Source organism: Silurus aristotelis, assembly GCF_946808225.1.
Source record: "Silurus aristotelis genome assembly, chromosome: 4".
NCBI classification, from domain to species: domain Eukaryota; kingdom Metazoa; phylum Chordata; class Actinopteri; order Siluriformes; family Siluridae; genus Silurus; species Silurus aristotelis.
This window is the reverse complement of record NC_139577.1, coordinates 5,422,995-5,435,005: the sequence shown is the minus strand read 5'-3', so window position 1 is coordinate 5,435,005 and position 12,011 is coordinate 5,422,995. Positions and strand designations below refer to the sequence as shown.

At 39.2% G+C, this 12,011-nt stretch overlaps 1 protein-coding gene and 1 long non-coding RNA gene across 3 annotated transcripts in view; both read right to left on the bottom strand.

Annotated features, from left to right (window-relative positions):
• The window catches only part of nrg3a (neuregulin 3a), a 365,695-nt gene that overhangs the window by 186,105 nt on the left and 167,579 nt on the right, over positions 1 to 12,011 (bottom strand). The gene's annotated exons all lie outside the window — the stretch shown is intronic.
• On the bottom strand, positions 2,956 to 8,166 carry LOC310725564. Its single transcript, XR_014533427.1, has 3 exons — positions 8,049 to 8,166; positions 6,117 to 7,927; positions 2,956 to 5,414 (listed from the first exon to the last, which is right to left on the bottom strand). It is a non-coding gene; the product is annotated as an uncharacterized lncRNA (long non-coding RNA).

Here is a 12,011-nt window from a genome sequence, read left to right as displayed (position 1 = left end):
GATCGTCATCAGGGCCAGACGCTGTTTAAGCCATCGCTTGTTCTCATTTTGCACTAACTGAGTCATACAAAGGCCAAAGAGGCCATCATTAGCCCTGTGTGTTTCAGTCCAAAGAGTTCAGAATGGCTTAATGAATTAGCATTAGCTGCTAGATTGGTTTCCATGTGTTGACTGTTAAAAATGATGATGGATTGATGCGGCATCATTAACGGGGACCTTGTTTGGGCGTGAGTGAGTGTGTGTGTGTGTGGGGGGGGTTCGGGGGCATTTGAGGATATAAACACAGAGAATTTTACAAGGGTATGTGTTTTGAAGTGAGATTGTGCAGCAAATGAGCCAAAAGCTGCTTTTTTATACTCAAACGCAGTATGCAGTGAATCTTTTGACACAGCTTACACATGACACTGTAGCATATTTTTTTTGCCAAATCAAATGCCAGATTTCAGTTTTTACTGTACATGTACTCTGAATGACAGCAAATTTATCGCATTCATCCTTCTAAATTGCTGTAAGCTATCTTCACTTTATATAAGCGGTCATATTAAGACTCAAAAATTTTACTTTATTAGTAGTGTGTGCGGCGCACAAAAAAGCTGGGGGGGTAAAAAAATACAGGAAGGGGATATGTCACATATCAACGCCCAGCATAGAGAGTTGCACTATGGTGATATAGTGATGTCACGTGACATCACATCAAGCCACGCCCCCACCATTAGCCTGAATAGGCTAAAAAATGTTTGGAAACGGGCGTGCGATATGTCAAAACACTTGGCACGGTGGGGGAGTTGAACTCCGATTGAATTTTGCTTGTCACTTGACGTCATAGGCCACGCCCACCGCGCAAACCTATTAGCTTACCGCGCCACTAAAGCCGCTCCGACCCGGACGTCTGACGCAAAACCCCGGCGACACGGGCGTGTGACACATCTAATCACTCGGCATGGCGAGGAGAGTCAGACGCCGGGTCGTGTGATGACGTCACCTGACGTCTCTGGCCCTGCCCCCTTGGGAGAAAAAATCCAAAAACAGCCGTGCGAGGTATCGAACTACTCGACTCTCCGAGTACGTTCGCATCTTGTGGTCAAAAACAATACGGCCGGGGTGTGGACTTTTGCACCGGCACGCACTACTCACATTTTCTTCAGGAAATGTCACATTTTTGTTTCTTATATTGTTTAAGGAAAAAAAATTATCCAGAATTTTCTGAATGTTTAAGAATGATTTAAGAACTAGCTTACTAGCTTGCTAGGTTTATGCAACCAAGCTACTTTGTAGTGTCTACAGTGAAGTGTGTGTAGCACAAGGACATGTTACAATGCCATTTGTGTCAAATTCTACATAAATACATTTTGTTCCACCTCCCAACCCCCAATTCTTGAAAATGTAACGACATTTAAGACCTATTTCATAACCATTTGCTAAAGATGCATAGAATAAATGAATAAAAATATCAAGACAAAAAGCAATCCATCCTTAATGACTGCAGCATGTATAGTTCAGACAACAGAACTGCACCTGCACTTTTCCTTCGTTTGCATTCGAATGGATTTTGATCATTTGCGGAAACCAAGGTCCCGATGTACACAGACTGTGCACAGACTGTGTACAAACAAGCAAACCAGCTGCAGATTTGGCTTGTTCCACCCCACAAGTCTGGCAAACCTTGACTGGCTGTAAAACAAACAAGAATTGGGACAAGGAGCGAGCTCGGTGTGTTTTTAAGCGGCTCGTAAGCTTTCTCGCTGTTCAATTTATGCTGCGTTATTAAACTCCTAACGTTATATCGGATTTTTTGTATGTTTGTTTTTTTTTTTTTTACAGTGAAGAGCTAGGAGCGGTGTTTAAAATGCAACAGCAACTGACTTCGCTCCTGTTAGGCTGTAAATACCGCCGAGGCGACCGATTCAGCAATAACTTTCTCTGTGCAAACCCACAATATGGTTATTAATATTTACAACTGAAGCCGCAATCCCTCTCCAACTGGTCTGAAGCTCGAGCTGAAGAATCGCCGTTGTCGCCTGTCGCCAGGGTGCAAGTGTGTATTATTCATGCCTCCTGATGAAAACAAATCTTCTGTTTATCCTGCACGCTGGATTAACGGATTTAGCACCAGGGTGGTCGAGCATGTGTCTGCACAGCTTAGTATTCACTGCCCCCCCTTAACTCCCCCTCACATTTTGTCCTGTTGCAACCTGGAGTTGAAATAGACTTATGCATGTAGGGTTTTGCATAAATATTCACCCACCCAGGAAAAGTTCTTGGTAGAACCAAGGCTGAAACTAGAATCAAAGTAGAAGCTCAGATTTAAAGTCTCTGATCAGAAGGCTGGGGGTTCAAGCCCTAGTATCACCAAGCTGCAAGTCTTGGGCCCTTGAGCAAAGCTATTAACCTTCTGTGCTCTAGGGGCACTGTATCATGGTTGACCATGGCTTCCTAAAATTACTGGGATATGCAAAGAACAAATTTCACTCGTTGTGATGTGGCAAAGATAAAGCCCCTTTTCTTGTAATTAGACTATTAGGATGTTGGTAAATTAATATAAGTAACAATAGCCATAGGTATCCTGTGTTAATTGCAAACTGGTCAGAGTCTATTTGAATTTTCATTTACTGTAATATATGTAATATAAAATGTAGCATTTTGGTTTTTTTAAGACAGCGAGTCACCTGATGGTATTTCACAATCTAATTGCTTTCACAACTCGCGTTTATATTTCCCCCAAAAAAACGACAGTCAATTGACTTCATATAAAATAAACACAAAGTATATGAGGTACAAAAATATGCCATTGATTTTGTCTGTGTTATGAAAACGAGCCATAAAATGTAATCATTCCATATTTCTTTTTTACAAAACATTTTCTCCTTCAATACGTCTACCGATTTTAGATTAAAAGAATATAACGGTAGATCGCTCGCTATTATATAACAAATTGCCTATTTATACGGGTTAATGTTTTTTTTATCCGTTTTGTTACGAGGGCACTACGCATGGTGGTGTTAGCTCTATACCCCACCTAAAGTTCTCCCAAGTATTTGCGTTTCTATTCGAATCCATATATTTGCAGCCCTAAACAAAGAGAGATACTGTCACGGTGTTACACTGCTACTCCGTACCTTATCAGTGTTTGTAAAGCTTGTGGGGTTTACTCAGCTGGATGGTGCTTTTTGCACAAAGCAAAGCGGCAGAACAAAAAAAACAAAGAGCAGATTGAAAAATGCTGGTTTTAATGCTGTGTCATGTTTGCTGCCATGTCAAACAATATTATTGTTGTAGGTACATCCTTGAGTTGGTAGACCCTTGAGTACTGTTATTTTGAGTACTAAGGATTACACACCAAGCCAATGGTTGTCGTAATTTATTTTGGTGTGTAACGTGCGGACGACGTTAGTTGTATTTCATCAGAGAGTGAATCAGGGGCGCTAGTCTGCGAGAACGAGAACTCTGATTGGCTATTCAGCTTAGTGAATGCACACACAAAAAACGGAACTGATGAAAGCAAACAACGACGGAATAAAGAAGAAACGCTTACACACTCCTTGTCATTCTTGAACGGGAAAAACCCAAATGAGATTTTTTTTAAATCACAGGTTTAGAAAATCCCCTTGTGCATGTCGTTGCCAAATCCACGATTTCACCCATTTAGTGCGCTTTCTCAATACACAATGCCAGTGCTATTTACAACTTCGCAGACATGATTGAAAAATCCATTAGTGATGATGGAGGCAGGTGTAAACTCTGCTTACTTTATATATTCCCAGTTCTAGCTCTTCCAGCTTCCCTGTTTGGATGCCGAAGACTACCGCCATCTGCTGGAATGGGAGAGTTCTGTTCTCTCACGCAAGTGTGAAATGCACATGCTAGTTGGTCGTAGTCTGTCTGGTGTGTTCTAGCGCAACTTTTTTTTTTTTGCCCTCACACAAACGATTCGAGGTGACGCCACAGTTGATTTTCCTCAGAGCTCATTTTTGGCTTTGGTTTGGTCTACTTTAAAGCAAGCAAAGCCTACTGTTTGCTTCACATCCATCCATGCAAAAAAGAACAAAAAAATTGTGTAATAAAGGATGAAATGGCATTCATAGATTATTCAAAGGTCATGACTTGTTCATTCCTACTGTTCTTCTACCTATTTCACACTGGTTGTCACATCAGCCCAAACACTTAGTATAGACCATATACAGCTAGAATTCTGTCAGAAACCCCACACACCTAATTAGAGTACGTGAGCAGTAAGAAAAGCAGCGGTCATTCTGGAGGAGCTTTAGATTTAGGTTACATGGTTTGTCACCAGGCCTTCAGTTGATGAGCGTCTGGGCAAACAGAAGTGAAGGCAAAAAAAGTGGTGTCAAGTATGCATTATTTTAATCTATTCCATGTCAAGTCAGTCAGGAAATTAGTAAGAAAAATCAAGATTTTGGCTTCTTTGGATTATTTCATTATGTATAAGTTGCTGTAAAAAAAAAAAAAAAAAACTGTATAAGTTGCTGTGAAAAAAAACAAAACATTAAATTAAATGAATATGAAATAAAATTATGCATGCTCTGCCAGGGCTGGCACGAAATAAAATGAAAGCCATTATGATCGATCAAGTAAACTAGTTGCGCTAGTTTCCTCCTATACGTTTTAGACATGCTGCTTTATCTTTCAAGCACACATGTTGTTTCAGCTTGTACCCACACGTCTGTGCACACCCTGGATTCGGCCTCAGTTAGCAGTGACTTCCAGAGAATTTATACAGGCATCATTTCCAGTGTTCGGCTCACTCGCTACTTTTAAGACAAGGTGACATTATTCAGTCAGTCTGATTTAGCAAAAGGTCAGGAGCACTGACTCGACTTTCAGTGACATTTACATCAGTTTCATCAAATGAGCGATGAATGGAACAGAGAGTGAAGACAGTAAACAGCGCTTTTTAGCTTCTCAGATCTAATAGCCTAACAGTCAGGAGTGTGAAGGTGAACTGCTTCGAGACTGAACAAGGAATGAGGAAACGTGGAACAGTTTAACAGGTTAACTGGTAACGAGGCTCACCATCAGTTAAAACTCGACAAAACTTGGTTGGATGGATGGATGGATGGTTTTACATTTACAGCTTTTGGCAGACACCCATCTAGACAATTATCTTATTCATACAACAGAGCAGTTGAGGGTTAAGCGCTTTGCTCATGACTGTTGGATCCAGTCTTAACCAGTGATCTACCCCTTTCCCACCAATGGATAGATGGATGGATGGATGGCTAGATAAAAGAATGGAATGTATAAATGAATGATATGCTACATTGTCTGCAACAATTGTTCATGTATATACCACATCCCACAAATGCTTGATTCAGAACATACAGACTGTATTCTGTTTCAGACTTTCATTAATAATTCAACAATTGTTAGGTGAATGAGTGAAGAAAAAAAACTTTCTTTCGGCTTCTCCACAGCGGACATCCGCATGTTTGTTTTGGCACATGTTTTTATGCTGGATGCCCTTCCTAATGCAACCCTCCCCATTTATTCGGGTTCGGGACCGGCACTAAGAGTGGCTGGGGTCGGTTCCCTGACCGGGGATCGAACCCGGGCCGCAGCGGTGAGAGCGCCGCATCCTAACCACTAGACCACCAGGGAACCCTGGTAAATGAGTGAAGTAGTGGAGGGAAAAAGAAATAATAAACAAATACTTAATACCACACTATTCCAATACTCAGTCTGACAATCAGGCAAGTATGGGATCAGATACTGGAGAGAAAACCAATAGACTATACTTAGAAGCCACACTGTGTGTTTACTTTTACCCTATATTTGGTAACGTGTCAAGGGGCGCCAAGTTAAATTCTGCACATTAGGCAACATAAACTCTCCCCTATCTGCACGTATATATACACATTTTATTTCTATAAATATATATATTTTCAGCTGAATGAAGTTGTGTGTGTGTGTGTGTGTGTGTGTGTGTGTGTGTGTGTGTGTGTGTGTGTGTGTGTGTGTGTGTGTGTGTGTTAGTGTGGGTAATACAGCACACTTGTGCATAATCAGTAAGATAGAAGTCAGAACAGAAAAAGGTGTGTGCGCTAGTTTGGCAGTAACCTAGCATTGTACTCCAATCTAAAATATTTATTATAATTAACTAATATAATACATGATATCAGTGGCAGGTCATGTATTGCACACCCAGACCTTCAGTGGTGTCCTACATGAATCAATTCACCTCTTAAAACCATCATTAGGACACCACGGGTATAGAAACCATCAGTATTATACAGAAAAACAGTATAACAGAAACTGGAATCTCACACAGTAAAAATGAAGGTCATTTTTAAAGCAAGAAACCCAATGAACACAATTCAACAAGTCTCCTTTTACTGTAGAAACAAGCGCACCGTCCGCATGCATCGTCTCTAGCAGAAGTGCCAATATTAAAATTATAAAAATGCCCCCGGGCTTTCTATGCATTTTTTCTGTGCATGAAAGTTTTCCTGGGGGATTTAAAATGAAGGCAAATTGTGTGTTTTCGTGCAAATTCTACAGGAAAGTAAACGCAAAAGAATAAATGGTTCTTGAAAAAGCACAACAACTGTTTTAACCGTCTTGTAAATGGCCTTGTAAGTGTAAATATGCCCAAATCAATCTGCCCGACATTGTGTAATTAGGAATAATTTGATACATATTCATAAAAAAATAATCCTAAATTAAGTCTGCTGGCCCTGATGGCTAACCACAATATATTATATATTATAATTATTGGAGTGGTTTTTATATAGAAGAGTCAAACTAAAGTATTTTATTATTTTGGAAAGTAAATATTTTTAGCCCAAAAGGAAAACCCCGGATGAATATCAGCATCAGGTCATTTGCAATATGAAATTGATCTCAATGTCAGTATTGGTATCGGGTTTTGGAAAAGAAACCCAAGTATCGTGCCGTCTCTAGTAACTACCACTGCAGGGCTGATGGACAAGCTCCACCCTTAAACCATCACTCTGTGCCTGTGGGAGGACATGCGTTTACACACACTGTCACAGAGACACCAAGCTGGTTGTTAATGATCTCCATTCAGCGTCCTCTGGGGAACAAAACAACTCCCTTAATGACTTTAACCTTTAACCCAGCTCACTAGTTACTTGGTTAAATTCAGTCTCATTTTGCACACAAATTCTTCTGTTTTCTTCTAAACCATTTTTATTTTAGCTTTTGATTAGTTGATTAATTTGAACAAAATTTCTGTGCGATACAGAGCTCTGCTAAAGCCCGTGGAGAGAACGTGAGATGCTATTCAATTGCCTCTGTCCTGACACTTAGACGGTGTGTTGCCATGACTACCTGGCATGCAAAACCTAACAAGTGTCCAGATTTGAATTTGAACCCGATGATGATAAAGCTGGGGGATTTACAGTGGTAGTAGTAGTAGAGAGCATGGTGAATGGAAATGCGAGGCCATTTGTCATCCCGCTAACCATTTAGTGCTTTGATCCGTATTCTATCTCTTCACTAAATCATGTGACGCGGTTAGGGGACAAAGCCACGCCGCCGAACACGTCGGCATTTATTATTAAAGCGTATTTAGTCACAGTGATGCATGCAGACACCTCGGTAAACTCCGTGATGCATTGCAGACGTGTACAATACAATATCAGAGCAAAGAGGGTCTGTATTAATGTGAGCTGCTTCAGTGTATATCAAGGCAGGCAATTTATCCGGCCTTCAGCGTTCAGAAAACATTTTATATGGAGTGGGTTTAAGCTGGATGCACCTAAACAAACAAACACTATACAATCTTTAAAAAAAAAAAATGCCCACACACAAATAAATACCCACAAACCCCCTCACACAACTAAACAGCCCCCTTCCCCCAACACACACACAAACAGAAATACCTCACACTCACTAAACCACACATCTAAATACATCCACAAACTCCTTCACTCAACTAAATGCACCACTTAATGAAACAAACACCTACAAACATCTCAAACAACTAAATGCCCTCACACTCACAAAACTTGATCTACAGTAGATCTTCCACTCCAGCCCATGTAAAGCAGATCTTCATGGAGCTGTACACAGGGGTTTGGCATTGTCATGGTGGAACAGGTTTGGGACTCCTACTGTAGTTCAAGTGATGGGAAAAAAAAGTGAAGGTAAATGTGTGTAGATAAATAGATTCTAGAATCAGTTTTATTTTTAAGTTTTCATTTACAGAAAAAACCCAGAAATGTTCTATTATCTTTAAATCTAAAATTAATTCTATATCCATCACCCATCCAAAATCTAAATAGTGTTAAAAAAAAAAAAAGATTTTTATATATAATAAGATTTTTATATATATATATAAGAATAGAATATATTCCTATGGTACTATTATTATAACTTTTTACTATTATTATGACCCCCAACAGTTAACAATAAGTGGTGTTCACAGAAGATACAGCTTGAATGAAAAAAGAATAATCATAGCAAAGACATGAAAAAAAAAAGTTATAATTAAAAAAAGAAAATTCAGTTTTGCATTTTTTAAAACTTTGTGTATTATTTTTTCCCCACATCCTCTGATTGGATTGGAAGCTCATTTTAATTTGGAGTCTGAGAACCCTAGTCATGCTAAGCCACAGCTCTAAGGCTAGTAATAGGCCTGTAAAATACATGCATAGATACATACATAAAACATAATTATATATAAATAACAGATTTTCATAAGAAATGAATCGGATTTTAACCTGCATTTCGAATCCACCCCCACTCATGAGCTCAGGTCTGCGTCAGAAATGCTCAATCAATGTTTCATCAGCTTTAATGTTGCTTTAATGCTAACGGATAGAGAAACAGCATTCCTTTTCGAGCCATCATTCCGCCACTACGTGAAGCCTGACCGCTGACGTTAACGAGTTCTCAGCTCATTAACCTTTTGAGGGTCTTGTTTAGATATTTTCAGGCCGCCTTTCCACATGGCTCACTAACCCAGCATTGTTGTAGATTAATTAGCGGGCCACTGGTTAATTCCCGCAAGTAAACTATGGGGAAGGTTTTGAATTAATTTTACAAGCCTGGCAACTGCAATTCCCTGGTGTGACAGCAGGGAGGGATGATGGAAAGAGGGAGAGAGAGAGAGAGAGAGAGAGAGAGAGAGAGAGAGAGAGAGAGAGAGAGAGAGAGAGAAGGCAATAAAAGCATCAGATGGTTTGGAGAGATATTAGCTTTCCATGCGTACATCAAATACCTTCCCACATGATCCATACGCATGAATATAAGGCCAGAGCAATACAATTCCTTCATATGTGCTGGGAAATTTACAGCACCGTCAGCAGTAATGTTGAATATAAACAGATAAAAAAAAATATTTTTTAAAATCCAGAATTTACATTTTATGGCCAGAATTCCATCTCAAGAACAATCACTGAGTTCTTTAAAGATATTCCTGACAAAGCTTTAACATGTGCATCTGTTAATCGGTGGCCAACCAAGATCAATGTTTGTTTTTATAAAACAGCAAACAATGACATTAAATATTTCTTTCTTTTTTTTTTTTTTTTTTTCGATTTTATCAGTTTATATAAAATGGATATTTTTACTCATGTTAAAACAGCCAGAAACAGTTGTTTGCTCTTTTAATGTTAAAATGGACTTAAGTTATAAAAGAAATTAAAATGTATTAGAACTAATTTATTCAATCAACAACTTTTGACCAAGTAGAATCGAGGAGTGCGTTGAAAAACATCCCAAAGCTTTATTATTATTGTCATGTATGAAATTAAAAGCAAATGAAAATGAAAAATGTTTTTTCCAAACCTGAAATGTAACTAGAAATGGATAAAAAAATTAAAAAATAAATAAAAAATTATATAATTATTTATATTTATATATCTAAAATATATATTTTTTAAGAGACTAGGCATTTAAATTTGTTAATAAAGTCGATATTTGTAATACAAATTCATTGAAACAAATTGTACATGTGCTTTACTACATAGGAAAATAAAAGCGTAGAAACCTCCTGAATCCGTACCTCCAAATCCAACAGTGTTGGAGGCTTCAACCTCTATACCTCCTTCTTTGCCAAGCAAATAGAAAAAGAAATTTGGTGCATCATCCTGCATGAAAATAAGGTCACTAAGTTCTAAAACCTTGTTACTTTTCACCCACCCTATATATATATATATATATATATATATATATATATATATATATATATATATATATATATATAGGCCTGTATCTGGATGGCATCTGATTTTACAGTATTTGTTAAATCTGTATATTTGGACATATAATATTTCCCAGAATAATTTCTATCATCAATAAAGCTACATTCGAAAGGAAGCGAATTAATAACGACTAAGGCGAGCGTGAAAGAGATATCAGGCAGACTCCAGACACACTCGGGTAGACCGAGCCTCTTTCCCTTAGTACATCTCCATTTTTATCAGGCTCTTTATCTCACTCACACTTTCACACACACACACACACACACACACACACACACACACACACACACACACACACACAGAGAGAGAGAGAGAGAGGGGGAGAGAGAGAGCGCGAGAGAGAGAGAGAGAGAGAGAGAGAGAGAGAGAGAGAGAGAGAGAGAGAGAGAGAGAGAGAGAGAGAGATCCTGCAGAGGTCGCCACGTGAAAGGGCTGGCATCATCGTTTAAGGGCAAATGGAGTCCATCAATAAGATTGCACAGCTGGAGACGAGTGATGATAGGCCATTAAGTAAGATTCCTGCTTCTTCATCCCCATCTCACTCCTCCCACCCACCGTGAATCCCTTGCTCTTTCCCCCTCAGTCACGCACACAGCCGGATCACAGTTTGGCATACTCAAGGGTCAAAAGAAAAGAATGAAAGACTATTAAATACGTATATAATAATATACTTATCCTAACACACTTTGCCTCTTAATTAGCCTCTAAATTTTTCCTTTTTTTTTTGTTTTAAGAAAACCGCATAAATATTTGTACAATTGATTATTCATATATATATATAAATTTCTTATATTTTTTTATATTATTTACGATTTTTTTTTTAGTTCATGACCCTTTTTTTTTGCGCATTTGGCACCAACTTGGCATCATAATCCGCTCATTCACATCAACATCTCTAGTGCTTTCATTTCCTAGGATCACACATGAGAGTAAAATCTGATGTAATGATCCTGTAGTGCATCTACATTTTTACACATCCTGTATATTAGTACCTTTTTTTGTTGTTGTAGGGACTCATTGCACAGTGTTATTACTTCTCATGCATCAAAATGGAGAAAAAGATGAAATGAATCCTATTTCGTCGCATCAGTCCGTCGGCCGCTCCTTGACGTACCTCCATGCGCGTTCTTTTATGACTCTCCAACCCGAATGCGGTGATGCTACAGTTCTCTTCCTCGCAACATCCCAACAATTTGTCATCTACAAATACCAAACACTGTTTTTTTATCTGCTAACATCTAAGACTCTGTTTTGTCTGCGCTGAGTGGAGAAAGATGGAGCAATCAGTCGAGTTGCTCAGCCTAGAAAGGTCATGCTGATAGATCAGAGTGATGTTCAGTATTGGGGAGGAGGGGAAAAAAATTATCCCCACCAGCGAACCTGTCAGTTTGTCCTTGAGCAATGTCGATAATTTTATGTTTGTGACCTTTCATTTTACCTTGTTACTCTGAAGTAAACAAATTGAAATAGTAATGTGTGGGGGGGTATTTACTTTCACTTACAGGGTTTGGGTCGTCTATTTTGTCACCTTAGAGGGAATAGTTGCTGCGAATCAATAGAGCAGGTTTTACGGCTGACAAAAATGTATCCTTTGACAAAAAAAAAAGGTTTTATCTGGATGGGTGTGGCCGCTTTCGGGACTCCGACCTCCTTCTGCAGAGCACAAGAACCGACTGAACATCTTTTCATCGCTTTGGCACATGTTTTACGCTGGATGCCCTTCCTAACGCAACCCTCCCCAATTTATCCGGGCTTGGGACCGGCACTAAGAGTGGCTGGGGATGGTTCCCTGACCGGGAATCGAACCCGGGTCGCAGCGGTGGG